General features: G+C 47.7%; 12 non-coding genes across 12 annotated transcripts; 7 read left to right on the top strand and 5 right to left on the bottom strand.

Moving 5' to 3' along the window:
• The first annotated feature begins 97 nt into the window (after window positions 1-97).
• LOC122762589 lies at window positions 98-261 on the top strand. The gene has a single exon (XR_006358739.1). It is a non-coding gene; the product is annotated as a U1 spliceosomal RNA (small nuclear RNA).
• A 916-nt stretch (window positions 262-1,177) lies between these two features.
• Window positions 1,178-1,369, top strand: LOC122762582. The gene has a single exon (XR_006358733.1). It is a non-coding gene; the product is annotated as a U2 spliceosomal RNA (small nuclear RNA).
• Window positions 1,370-1,708: 339 nt separating this feature from the next.
• On the bottom strand, window positions 1,709-1,827 carry LOC122762588. The gene has a single exon (XR_006358738.1). It is a non-coding gene; the product is annotated as a 5S ribosomal RNA (ribosomal RNA).
• Window positions 1,828-2,229: 402 nt separating this feature from the next.
• Window positions 2,230-2,394, top strand: LOC122762580. Its single transcript, XR_006358731.1, has one exon. It is a non-coding gene; the product is annotated as a U1 spliceosomal RNA (small nuclear RNA).
• Window positions 2,395-3,308: 914 nt separating this feature from the next.
• LOC122762583 lies at window positions 3,309-3,501 on the top strand. The gene has a single exon (XR_006358734.1). It is a non-coding gene; the product is annotated as a U2 spliceosomal RNA (small nuclear RNA).
• A 115-nt stretch (window positions 3,502-3,616) lies between these two features.
• LOC122762586 lies at window positions 3,617-3,735 on the bottom strand. The gene has a single exon (XR_006358737.1). It is a non-coding gene; the product is annotated as a 5S ribosomal RNA (ribosomal RNA).
• Window positions 3,736-3,845: 110 nt separating this feature from the next.
• LOC122762585 lies at window positions 3,846-3,964 on the bottom strand. The gene has a single exon (XR_006358736.1). It is a non-coding gene; the product is annotated as a 5S ribosomal RNA (ribosomal RNA).
• Window positions 3,965-4,367: 403 nt separating this feature from the next.
• On the top strand, window positions 4,368-4,531 carry LOC122762579. The gene has a single exon (XR_006358730.1). It is a non-coding gene; the product is annotated as a U1 spliceosomal RNA (small nuclear RNA).
• A 617-nt stretch (window positions 4,532-5,148) lies between these two features.
• Window positions 5,149-5,261, top strand: LOC122762584. Its single transcript, XR_006358735.1, has one exon. It is a non-coding gene; the product is annotated as a U5 spliceosomal RNA (small nuclear RNA).
• Window positions 5,262-5,443: 182 nt separating this feature from the next.
• Window positions 5,444-5,636, top strand: LOC122762581. Its single transcript, XR_006358732.1, has one exon. It is a non-coding gene; the product is annotated as a U2 spliceosomal RNA (small nuclear RNA).
• A 124-nt stretch (window positions 5,637-5,760) lies between these two features.
• LOC122762578 lies at window positions 5,761-5,879 on the bottom strand. The gene has a single exon (XR_006358729.1). It is a non-coding gene; the product is annotated as a 5S ribosomal RNA (ribosomal RNA).
• A 3,135-nt stretch (window positions 5,880-9,014) lies between these two features.
• trnad-guc lies at window positions 9,015-9,086 on the bottom strand. Its single transcript has one exon. It is a non-coding gene; the product is annotated as a tRNA-Asp (tRNA).
• Between the last annotated feature and the right edge of the window lie 1,307 nt (window positions 9,087-10,393).

Genomic DNA, 10,393 nt, shown 5'->3' with positions numbered 1-10,393 from the left:
AGTCAAGGCATTGGCCTCTGGGATTATTCATTTCCAGCACCATCAGCCAAAGAGCTGTGTCTGGCAAGAGCCACCGGGTGTTTGGCGAGTACACCTCATACTTACCTGGCAGGGGAGATACCATGATCAAGAAGGCGGTTCACCCAGGGCGAGGCTCAGCCATTGCACTCCGGCTGTGTTGACCCCTGCAAATTCCCCAAACGTGGGAGTCTTGACTGCATAATTTTTGCTAGTGGGGTGCTGCGTCCGCGCTTTCCCCCGATGATGTCGCTGTAAGCAAAGGTCAGCCGCCCGAAGTTCAACGTTGTGTGCCCATCTCCAAACTTCTCACGTCCTTGCGGAGCAACATCCCCAGTCTTTCCAAGTTGCTGGGAACGGGATGGTTGTGGGTGTTGTCTTTTAGCTCAAAGCAAATGTCACGCTCCCTTTCCCAACTCTTTGTAGAAGAACTCGATTGTTGGAGATGGATCCATGGCCATCATGCCAAGGGTTAATACTTTGGCGCTTGCTCTGTTCACTCCATGCAGTGACCTGATGTTGAAGTGATGCCAGGAGCAACTCACCATTTCAGAAGCCCGGATGAGGTGGGAAATGGCCCGGCAGTTTGTACTGCGCAGTGTGACACGGAGCTGCTTTCATGCACCACGCCTACCACTAAATGCTGGAGGTGCGCCAGTGAGCTTAGGATCGTGCCACAGCCTCAGCTTACTGATAGAAAACGCAGCCACAACCGACAGCAGGAAAGCTTTCCAAACATGCCAATAAATCTGGGGCGTTTATTGTCGAATTAAGCAAAAACGCTTGAAGGAAGGCCGCCCCAGCCACGTCGGCCGCACCGAGACTGTGCGGTGATCTGATAGACCTCGCTGCTCTCCAGGACAGGCTACGCTGACTCTGGTTTCAAAATGCACAAGTTCGCTTTTACTAAAGACTCGCGGGAGAGGGACGCTCAAGAGTTTGCTATTTTTTGGTGGGCTTTGTTGCAAGGCTACTTCCTTTGAGGTGTTCTCAAATGTCAAGTAGCTGTCTGTCAAGGCTCAGAGGTGCACTTAGGTCAACCTTTTGGGGCGGAGGTGATCAGCAGCAGCAGCCTTTGTTATGCGCCCTTTAAAACATGGCACCACAACAACTGACTTGTGTGCCAAGATCTTGGGTTGGCCCCAGACACCTGTGGGCCATCGCTTCTCGGCCTTTTGGCTAAGATCAAGTGTAGTATCTGTTCTTATCAGTTTAATATCTGATATGTCCTCTATATGGGGATTAAATATTAAATGCATTTTGAGCAGTGGGAGGTGAAAACTGGGGCTTGCTCTCTTCACTCCTTGCATTGACCTGGTATTGCAGTGCCACCAGGAACGGTGCACCATTCTCTTTTTTCTGTGAAAAGCAAAGCGAAGCTGAAACCAGAAAGACATCAACCCGTGCCTGTGCGTCAATTTAATTGCGAGCCCATGTTTCCTGTAAGGAAGCAGCAGCAGCAGCAGCCGCAGTGCTTACAGCACCTGGCATTCCCCAGGCTGCCCTCCCATCCGAAGCAATTAACCTGGTGCCCGACCCTGCTTTTAGCCTGAGATCAGAGAGATCGGGCTGCTCAGGGTGAGGCCGTAGTTTTAGGCCAGAGCGCCTTTGACGGACCAGGCAAGCACCCTGGCTCGTGGGAGGGCATGTTTCTGTGAGGAAGCAGCAGTAAAAAGCATGCAGCGGTAAAAGCTTACAGCACCTGGTATTCCCAGGCTGTCTCCCATCCAAGTACTAACCAGGCCCGACCCTGCTTTGCTTCCGAGATCGGACGAGATCGGGCGTGCTCAGGGTGGTATGGCCGTAAGCCGTGGGGCTGGGGACACAGACTGCTTTTATGGACTGGGCAAGGCCCCCCTGCGCGTGGAGGGGCTCAAAGGTCAGCCTTTCGGACACACTGCACTTCAGCCTTATCTCCACCACATGCTACACTCTCTTCCAGTATCGGGAAGCGACACCGAGATGGGCAAGCTGCTGTTGGTGCCGTCATGTCCAGTTGTTGCTGAATCTATAGGAACATCAGCCAGGTATGCCAGTAAAAAAGGTCGAGTGTTTCCTCTCCAATGTGTGCTGGAGGTTGAAGCGGAACATAGCACAGCATTAACGAGCAACTGAGTCAAGGCATTGGCCTCTGGGATTATTCATTTCCAGCACCATCAGCCAAAGAGCTGTGTCTGGCAAGAGCCACCCGGTGTTTGGCGAGTACACCTCATACTTACCTGGCAGGGGAGATACCATGATCAAGAAGGCGGTTCACCCAGGCTCGAGGCTCAGCCATTGCACTCCGGCTGTGTTGACCCCTGCAAATTCCCCAAACGTGGGAGTCTTGACTGCATAATTTTTGCTAGTGGGGTGCTGCGTCCGCGCTTTCCCCCGATGATGTCGTTGTAAGCAAAGGTCAGCCGCCCGAAGTTCAACGTTGTGTGCCCATCTCCAAACTTCTCACGTCCTTGCGGCGCAACTTCCCCAGTCTTTCCAAGTTGCTGGGAACGTGATGGTTGTGGGTGTTGTCTTTTAGCTCAAAGCAAATGTCACGCTCCCTTTCCCAACTCTTTGTAGAAGAACTCGATTGTTGGAGATGGATCCATGGCCATCATGCCAAGGGTTAATACTTTGGCGCTTGCTCTGTTCACTCCGTGCAGTGACCTGATGTTGAAGTGATGCCAGGAGCAACTCACCATTTCAGAAGCCCGGATGAGGTGGGAAATGGCCCAGCAGTTTGTACTGCTCAGTGTGACACAGAGCTGCTTTGCTCATGCACTCACGTCTACCACTAAATGTTGGAGGTGTGCCAGTGAGGGAGGAATGTGCCACAGCCTCAGCGACTGATAGAAAACTGCAAAGACAACCGACAGTAGGAAAGCGGCCTCCAACATGCAGTCAAATCTGGGCGGTTTATTACGACTACAAAACGTTGGAAGGAAGGTCGCCCCAGGCCGGGCCGGCCGACCGAGACTGTAGACCAAGGATAGACCCCTCGGCTGCTCTCCAGGACAGGGGCTACGCTGACTTGGTTTCTCTTCAAATGCACAAGTCTTTCGCCATTAAAGACTTCCTCGTGGAGAGGATGTGCTCAAGAGTTTAGTTATTTTTTGTTTTTGCTGTAAGGCTGGCGCCTTTTGAGTGTGTCAAATAAGCAGCTGTCTGTCAAGGCTCAGAGGTGCACTTAGGTCAACCTTTGGGGCGGAGGCATCAGCAGCAGCAGCCTTTGTTATGCGCTTCAAAACATGGCACCACAACAACTGACTTGTGTGACAAGATCTTGGGTTGGCCCCAGACACCTGTGGGCCATCGCTTCTCGGCCTTTTGTCTAAGATCAAGGGTAGTATCTGTTCTTATCAGTTTAATATCTGATATGTCCTCTATATGGGGATTAAATATTAAATGCATTTTTGAGCAGTGGGAGGTGAAAACTGGGGCTTGCTCTCTTCACTCCTTGCATGGACCTGGTATTGCAGTGCCACCAGGAACGGTGCACCATTCTCTTTTTTCTGTGAAAAGCAAAGCGAAGCTGAAACCAGAAAGACATCAACCCGTGCCTGTGCGTCAATTTAATTGCGAGCCCATGTGTCTTGTAAGGAAGCAGCAGCGGTGTAAAAGCTTACAGCACCTGGTATTCCCAGATGGTCTCCCATCCAAGTACTAACCCAGCCCGACCCTGCTTAGCTTCCGAGATCAGACGAGATCAGGCGTGCTCAGGGTGGTATGGCCGTAAGCCGAGGGGCTGGCGACAGAGAGTGCCTTTATGGACTAGGCAAGGCCCCTGCTCGTGGAGGGGCATGTTTCTTGTGAGGAAGCAGCAGTGTAAAAGCGTGCAGCGGTGTAAAAGCTTACAGCACCTGGTATTCCCAGGCAGTCTCCCATCCAAGTACTAACCAGGCCCGACCCTGCTTGGCTTCCGAGATCAGACGAGATCGGGCGTGCTCAGGGTGGTATGGCCGTAAGCCGGGGGGTTGGGGACACAGACTGCTTTTATGGACTGGGCAAGGCCCCCTGCGCGTGGCGGGGCTCAAAAGTCAGCCTTTCGGACACACTGCACTTCAGCCTTTATCTCCACCTCATGCTACACTCTAGTCCAGTATCGGGAAGCGACACCGAGATGGGCAAGCGGCTGTTGGTGCCGTCATGTCCAGTTGTTGCTGAATCTATAGGAAACGACAGCCAGGTATGCCAGTAAAAAAGGTCGAGTGTTTCCTCTCCAATGTGCGCTGGAGGTTGAAGTTGAACATAGCACAGCATTAACGAGCAACTGAGTCAAGGCATTGGCCTCTGGGATTATTCATTTCCAGCACCATCAGCCAAAGAGCTGTGTCTGGCAAGAGCCACCCGGTGTTTGGCGAGTACACCTCATACTTACCTGGCAGGGGAGATACCATGATCAAGAAGGCGGTTCACCCAGGGCGAGGCTCAGCCATTGCACTCCGGCTGTGTTGCCCCCTGCAAATTCCCCAAACGTGGGAGTCTTGACTGCATATTTTTTGCTAGTGGGGTGCTGCGTCCGCGCTTTCCCCCGATGATGTCGTTGTAAGCAAAGGTCAGCCGCCCGAAGTTCAACGTTGTGTGCCCATCTCCAAACTTCTCACGTCCTTGCGGAGCAACATCCCCAGTCTTTCCAAGTTGCTGGGAACGTGATGGTTGTGGGTGTTGTCTTTCAGCTCAAAGCAAATGTCACGCTCCCTTTCCCAACTCTTTGTAGAAGAACTCGATTGTTGGAGATGGATCCATGGCCATCATGCCAAGGGTTAATACTTTGGCGCTTGCTCTGTTCACTCCGTGCAGTGACCTGATGTTGAAGTGATGAGGTGGGAAATGGCCCGGCAGTTTGTACTGCTCAGTGTGACACGGAGCTGCTTTGCTCATGCACTCACGTCTACCACTAAATGTTGGAGGTGTGCCAGTGAGCGAGGAATGTGCCACAGCCTCAGCGACTGATAGAAAACTGCAGCGCACAACCGACAGTAGGAAAGCGCTTCCAAACATGCAGTCAAATCTGGGCGGTTTATTGGCCGACTAAGCAAAAACGTTGAAGGAAGGCCGTCCCAAGGTGGCCGGCCGGCCGGCCGGCCGACCGAGACTGTGGTGACTCCGGCGGATAGACTCCTCGGCTGCTCTCCAGGACAGGGACTACGTTGACTCTGGTTTCTCTTCAAAATGCACAAGTCTTTCAACTTTTACTAAAGACTTCCATGGAGAGGGACGTTCAAGAGTTTAAGTTATTTTTGGTGGGCTTTGCTGTAAGGCTGCGCCCTTTGAGTGTGTCAAATGTCAAGCAGCTGTCTGTCAAGGCTCAGAGGTGCACTTAGGTCAACCTTGGGGCGGAGGTGATCAGCAGCAGCAGCCTTTGTTATGCGCCCTTAAAAACATGGCACCACAACAACTGACTTGTGTGCCAAGATCTTGGGTTGGCCCCAGACACCTGTGGGCCATCGCTTCTCGGCCTTTTGGCTAAGATCAAGTGTAGTATCTGTTCTTATCAGTTTAATATCTGATATGTCCTCTATATGGGGATTAAATATTAAATGCATTTTTGAGCAGTGGGAGGTGAAAACTGGGGCTTGCTCTTTTCACTCCTTGCATTGACCTGGTATTGCAGTGCCACCAGGAACGGTGCACCATTCTCTTTTTTCTGTGAAAAGCAAAGCGAAGCTGAAACCAGAAAGACATCAACCCGCGCCTGTGCGTCAATTTAATTGCGAGCCCATGTTTCTTGTAAGGAAGCAGCAGCAGCAGCAGCAGCGTAAAAGCTTACAGCACCTGGTATTCCCAGGCGGTCTCCCATCCAAGTACTAACCCGGCCCGACCCTGCTTAGCTTCCGAGATCAGACGAGATCGGGCGTGCTCAGGGTGGTATGGCCGTAAGCCGCGGGGTTGGCTACAGAGAGATTAATCTCACGGAAGTTTGCCAACCCCACTCCGTATTTGTATCATGAAATCAATAGAGGATTTAGTGCGGTCAAGCAGGAGAATGGGCACTGTACTACCTCTTTTCCCACATGTCACAATCCGTGTACGGTTTTTGATCAGTTGTTTTTCCACTGATGACAGGGTTTCATAAATGTCCTTATTCACAGGACCAGTATCTGCCTTCAGGTATGTCTCCAAAGTTAACCTTGATGCTTTTTCACGTTTCTTATTAAAAACTATTATTTGTGCAAGAAGGCACTTGCTTATCATTTTCTTATGCTGTGATGGTCACATGTTTTCCCAGCTGTGCCTTTGCCTCATTCTCAAGTTTCCTCAAACGGTTCTGAAGAGTAAGAATACCCTGTGTCAAAGGTACACAGTCTTCTTCGTTCCACCTCTATCGTTCCATCATCATTAGCCGACATGTACAAAAGGCTCAGTTAATGTGAGAGAGCAGGGACAGTACATTGAACTTGTTGCTTGTTAGGCCACACCCCCTTTTCCATGTTGCAGCTTGTCCGGGCATGTAAAGAGTTAAGTTTCGGTTTCAGTTTGTAATGTTGGCAGTTGGTGTTCGGTGTGCGGTCTGTGATAATAACTGTTATATGTATGTCAGAACTGACTACTGTGGTGATTTATTCTGTTTATATGGAAATGTCTGAATTCACCAACAACTGAGCAGTCCTATACCTGTGTTGTATATGTGTAACCTATAGTGGTATATCATATGTTTAGTTTACGTCTTACGTACATGTTTAGTAATGTTTATTTCTATATGGGGAATTATTAGGGCCATCTTGAGTTTATGTTAGTTAACATGTTTATTTCTCTCCTTTAGAACCACACACACACATTCCATCAAAATTGTAAACTAGTAGTGCCTGTGCATCTGTTATATGAAACCATTTAAAAGATACCCCTGCCTCCCATGTCCTGACTTGACACCCCATATCGGTGACTAAGTTGCCTAAGCACCCATAGCTTCACCACACGACACAAAACTTGAACAAGAGGCATCTAATAGCTCTTTAAGCTTTTTGGCCTTCTTCTCAGTTAAAATATCCACTCTCATCAAACAATGGTCAATCCAAGTCTCTGTTGCTCCCTTTAGAGAAAATCTATTTTTTACTGCCATTAATGGCTTTGCATATTCAGTCCTATCTGTGTTGTAGTTCGACACCCTCCTAGTTGCTTTAATAGCCAGCTGGAATTTCGTTGGATCGCATATATCTTTAAGACCTGTGATACGTGTCAAGCTCTTTAGCAGCCAACGCAAATTGTACCAGTCCTCTCATCTTCTGTGCAATGTACCTTTGTTGTGATTGTTCATGTCCTTTTTTGCAAACAATGGATTATAGCCATATATACATATCATTTCATCAGCCCTGATATGAGAGGTCACATGATCATCATACCATGAATGATCATCTGAATTTACTCTGGTGAGTCCTTGATTGGAATTTGTTGTGTAAGGTACTCGTCTTTTACCTTGCATGTCACGTCGGGGGTTTCTGAGCACAAATGCAGACAGAGAGGACGTAGTGAAAGTTCCACAGTTTATTGTGCACTCGGGACAAACACCAACTTAAATTCTCAACTAAAAGAGTTTGAACATAAGCAAGCAAGGCTTGACGAGTGCGTTCAACAAACAAAACTTAAAGTCACTATCTCAACCAAAGGAGTTCCAGGAAAAGGACGCTCAATAGTTCACAAAAGTAATCCACAGGAGGTTAGTTCCAAATTGAATCTCCAGAGAGTGAAGTCCCCGACGTAGAAGGTAGATCCACGCCAACAGTTGTTAATGTCTGAGTGCTGAAGGAGAGTCTCCACTCTGCTTAAATGCTCCTCCTGGTGTCACATGGACAGCAGGTGAATTCATTCAGGCTTGATTGCAACTTGGTTGAGTCCTGGATGCACAGAATGTCTCCATCTGGTGGCAGAGCTAGAGTGGCGCCTCAGGTCTCCACTTTCCCATTTCTACATGTCTTTTGCTGTCTCCAGAGTTCAGTCCTCTTGAACATTGTATAACAGTTTTGGCATGGTACAAAGTCCTTTGCAGATGCACCCTTAGGTGGCTGTTTCCATGTCACTGTCTCCCCATGGCCATATTCTAAGACTTTAACATTATGCTGCCAGTGTCCTGTATTGCGAAGGGATTCTAAAAGTGTCATTCTTTGCTTGGACCCTGGTAGGAACTGAAGGCATGGGCAACATCACTTTCAGGTGTTCCAGGACCTCGTACTCTCTCAGTCTCTCTCTGGCCTGGCAGCCCTAGAACCTTTTCAAGGCATCTTATCTTCCCTGGACGACGGCATTGAAGAGGGATAGTAGTCTTTGTTAGAACCGGTGAAGTGTACCCAAATGTTTAAATGCACTTTTGTAAGTCGCTTTGGATAAAAGCGTCTGCTAAATGACATGTAATGTAATGTAATGTAAAAGTGTGATTCCTCAGACTCTACAAAGAGCACATCCCATTCATTCCATGCAGTTACTGGGTTTTGCTCCTTGTTGCATCTAGAGTGGCTGGATAAGTCCATCGGATAAGACAGTTCCATCTGGGAGCTCTTAACTAGCAGTAGAGAAAAGCAGCAGTGTCCTTATCTGCTGCAGGTAGCATGCTAACTATGTTAAATATCTTTTAAAATGCAATATCAATACTCAATTCAATTCCATTTTATTTATATAGCCCAAACAAACACAATTTGCCTTGGAGGGCTTTCAGCATTTTCAGGGCATCAGTATTTGCTTCCTACCATACACAAACGTTTGCTGTGTAATAGTAACAATGAGCACTGAAACACACCAAACCAACAATTACTAAAAACACACACAAAAACAGATTTTGCATGGGCACTGCACTAGTTTCATGAATCACAAGCATTGTGGACGCAAACTTGTTTTCGCTCGGTTTTGAACGGAGGACCTTTCGCGTGTGTAACAAACATGATGACCACTACACTACGGAAACGTTGAGAAGGAGACCCGGATTAGAGATTTTCCTGATAGCAGGTGATGTGACTTTTCACAGGCAGTGCATCAGGAAAAGGTCCAGTTTTGATATGAAGGTCCCATGGGAATAGAAGAGGAAAGAGCTCCTCGTCGGGGAATCGAACCCCAGTCTTCCGCGTGACAGGCGGAGATACTGGCCACTATACTAACGAGGACTGCTCTTTCCCTTTGGGAGCCATGGCAACAGATTGCGGGGCACTGTCTGTCTATTTCTGCAAGAAGTGCACTCATTCAGAATTAACCCCATGTTGGAGTGAATACCTACCCCAGGGGGTCCGCACTCAGATAATGAAGAAGACCATACATTTCTTCCTTTCCCGTGTTAGACAGAGCAAAAGGTCACTTTTTGATATGAAAGACTCATGATCACATAAGAATAGTTAGTACCAGTTTATCTCCTCAAAGCATTCTTCTATTGATCAAATGAAAAAATAATCTAAAATTTAGTTTTTTATTTTAACCTTTGCACATTGTTGAGACTGTCATTGTATCATTACACTGATCCTTTTGAAGTGCCTTAACCCTTAGAACACAGAGCACAGCTTTTTTCCATTGCTATGTTTAAACACACAGTATATACAGATGGTATAAGAATGTGCAATATAGATTGTCTTGCACTATATCCTTTCTTTTTTTCAACACAACCTAGGCAATCTCATGAAAAAAAAAATCATTTTCATCAACTATATAAACACACCTGAACAAAAAGTACTAAAATGTTGTTAAATTTGGAAATACGTCACAGTTCAAAGTTCAGTTGGCTCGTTTTTATGAACAAAAAGAAAAGAAAAACGCTCTATTTTTTTAGTGACTTCTGCACAACTATTGCTACATTATATCACTACTAAAAATGTGATATAAAATGAATCATAACTTTGACTCAACAACACATAAGAGGACGAAAAAAACCACCACATTTTTTAAAGCCTGAATATGTGACCTATGAACACACATACACCCCGGGATGTCCATATGAGGACTTTACCATGGGTGCACCTGCGGCTCAGATCACATGAGCACTAAGGGTTAATAAATAAAGAGTGTGTCTGTGTGAGCAGAGACAGTCAGAGCAGGTGAGGCAGCAGAGCTGGTTTGGTCAGTGAACTGCGCTGATCTGCCTCATCCCAAAAGAGCCTCGCTGCAGAGTGTGTGTGTGTGTGTGTGTGTGTGTGAGAGAGAGAGAGCCATCACTCCTGGGATGACTAACATCAGCTGCTCACACAGAGCACCTTCATCTGTCCGATCTCCTGATTCTTCTCTGCTGCATTAACTGCTTTTGCCGCAGATGCTGTCGACAGCGAAGCGGGGAGGTGAAGGTATAATGGACCAGAGCTGCTGCTTCTGTCTGTAACTGTGGAGATGGACCACGCATCAGTGCGAACACGCAGAGGTAGGTTTGACATGCTGCTGCAGGTGTGTGTGTGTGTGTGTGTGACCTTGTCAGGACCATTAGTCATCATAG

This window comes from Solea senegalensis, unplaced genomic scaffold, assembly GCF_019176455.1.
Source record: "Solea senegalensis isolate Sse05_10M unplaced genomic scaffold, IFAPA_SoseM_1 scf7180000015806, whole genome shotgun sequence".
Classification (NCBI taxonomy): domain Eukaryota; kingdom Metazoa; phylum Chordata; class Actinopteri; order Pleuronectiformes; family Soleidae; genus Solea; species Solea senegalensis.
Note: the sequence above shows the minus strand (reverse complement) of the source record. Positions and strands in the feature narration are given on the sequence as shown.